This window comes from Notothenia coriiceps, unplaced genomic scaffold (assembly GCF_000735185.1).
Source record: "Notothenia coriiceps isolate Sejong01 unplaced genomic scaffold, NC01 NC01_scaffold00000339, whole genome shotgun sequence".
In the NCBI taxonomy this organism is placed as follows: Eukaryota; Metazoa; Chordata; class Actinopteri; order Perciformes; family Nototheniidae; genus Notothenia; species Notothenia coriiceps.
The window spans coordinates 9,633,783-9,636,678 of record NW_011333040.1 but is presented as its reverse complement, the minus strand read 5'-3'; positions in this window follow the sequence as shown (position 1 = coordinate 9,636,678).

Genomic DNA, 2,896 nt, shown 5'->3' with positions numbered 1-2,896 from the left:
GCATCCAGAGATTTACTTTTGAAAGAACACAGCTGCACCGATGCTTCCGGAGCGGTGCTACACGTGTTCTCATGGCAGTTAATGCAGTTTCCAGTGAGTATGTGATCTTGGCTAATCGCGTTGGCCAGCTACATTCGTAGAGGAAGAGAAAATTGGAGCGATTGAAAGGGATTTGACCAGAGCTAAAGCCACGCTGATACAAAGAAGGAATAACATGCATCTGGTGGGAAAATAAACATCATTACAAGACGCTTCATCTGGCTGCACAAGACGGATCCTTAGTTTCGTTTACTCACTCCATCCACTCCATTAGTGTTCGTGCAGTTTTGAATCAGACATGCGCAACAAATGTACTCCGCATTACCGCGTCAATTAATAATGATGACATTTCCTGTGTTGCCGCACAGCAGAATGAGGAGTTGTAATCTCTGCTTCCTCCTAAATCTAGACAGAAGCCCCATTGGACCACATCTTAACTGTATCCAGAGTATCCCGTTAGCGGGTAATTACCGGCTAATGACCGAGTTATAAATGTGGCTGAAGACGGCAAATCGAAAATCTCTGCGGCAAATATTTTCCTTTTAGCACAATACCTGCATCAGTTGTGCACTTATGGTGACAGACAAGAAGTGTCTACTCTAATGTCTAGAACCTTAAAGGTGACCTACGCATGCAAAATGCACTTTTGACGTCTTTCCTACATGAATATGTGCCGTGTCCAGGGAAAACTACCAATGTGTCAGAAAAACACAACCCTCTCCTATTTTTCCTCCCATACCCAAATCTGCTAAAAAGGTGGCTGCAACGACTGATTACAGACTGTCCATATTTGAACACTTCTATGACGTCACAGAAGTGGCGCTACGGCTATTGGGCCAACTCCACCAATCAGGAGGAGACAGCCACGGACATTGCCGTTGGAAAGCGCTGGAGACGCTGTAGTACATATGCTAGGCCTGTAGATGGTGCTGTTCTCACAGAATCAGCCCATGATGCAAAGACAGTGTTACATTGAGCGAAATGAGGAATGGCTAAAATGCATGATCTGTTTGGTATTTTGAAAAATAAAAAGTATAAATATGCCTTATATAGGTATGGTCCTACACTATATTATTCAAATATAGCATGATAGGTCCACTTTAATGTGGAGAAAGAGATGTCCTGTATGGGTTGATTGTGCGTTGATCTGTTGGTAATGCCTCTGGGTTCCGGTGGGCATGTAAACAAATGCATAATGCTCATGTCAATGTGGCCAAACTGGATTTCCTGAGTGCCAGATCTTTGTCTGTGACATTTTATAAACACAGTAGGAACAATTCTTTGCCTGAACAGCCAAAATAATCAAATAAAAAAAGGACATGTGCTCATGTTCTGTGGGATTTTAGCCTTTGCAGACCATTGACATGCACACAAACCTATATAACACACTACAGGAAATAGAAAACTCACTATTAGAGACCCAGTGACTCCTCAACTAGCACCACAATCATTTTATTTTGAATGTGTCCAATAAAAAAGGGTTATTTTGGTTCATAGACATCCTTAGATCCATTAAAACAACCTTAACAATCCCATTAGGGCTGCATGATGGAGAAAAAAATAATTAATTGCAATTATTTTTGATAGATATTGCAATTGTGATCGTTGTGTAACACTAGAGGGAATGATTATTATTGAAACATCGTCATTAAAAGTGATTTACCGATGTACCAAACGAGGAAGTTTAATTAAGTTTGGAGAAGAACATTTGCAGGCGGGACTTCTCTGCAGCACTTCATTCAACATTAGCTATATCCACTTTATATTGCACCTACTGTGGTTCTGATTGCTCTATTCATTATTAGGATTTCAATAACATTTTTGAATGCTTCCACAGCCCTATTTATCATGTATCTCTACCATTTTAACCAATAGTGTAAATGCAAGGTTGTGTTGGTTACGATGCACAGATCGAGGTTAAGGACAGTGCACTTGTGAGAGCTCTTGTACGTCCACTACTGAGAGATAACTGATGTATTATGTTTGCAGGACTGTGGTCTGAATAGGCGTGAGGGCAGGTCGCCATGTGCTAAAGGTTAGACGTTCTGCCAAGTGCTTTGTGGTCAAAAATCTCCCTGGGAAGTCTTTCGGAAAGTGTTGAAGAAGCCCAAAATAAGTTAACTCAAGGGTGCTGTGTTTTATGCACACATGAGATGTTTAACAAATCCACTCGCAGCACTTTTGTGAATTTTTAAAGACTTAGAAAAAAGCTATCTATGCTTCTTTTATCTGCACTGTAACATTTAAATATTAGTCTCTGTAGTACCAAGCATGCCTTGTCCTCAGAATATGAGATAGCATAAGATTGTGAAAGAACCGGCAGTGGCTCAGTCAGTAGGGGCTTGGACTGGGAGCCGTAGGGTCGCCGGTTCAAGTCCCCGAACAGACCTAAAACATGGAGTGTGGACTGCTACTTGGAGAGGTCCCAGTTCACCTCCTGCCCTGCCGTGGTGCCCTTGAGCAAGGCACCGGACATCCCCCTTCCCATTGCTCCCCGGGCGCTGTACAATAGCTGGCTCCTAGTACTAGACTCGTGGTGCTAGGATGGGTTAAAAGCAGAGAACACATGTCACTGTGTGTGTGTCTGCATGTGTGACCATTAAAGAGGGTTTCATCCGATTCTATTACAAAAAAAGAACCAAGAAAATGATGTTCAACTTCTCGTGTTTATACTCCTTCTTCCCCTGAAGGAGAACGTGTGTTTAACCCCTTGACCTTGACCAGTCAGCCTGCTGCTCTCCAACAGAAGAGAAGCGGAGTTCCTGTTTCACAGAGCAGCTTCACGGTGTGCACGGCGGCACCACAATGAATATGAAGCAGCGCGATGCTGAGAGAACAAATGTTCTCAGGTACAACA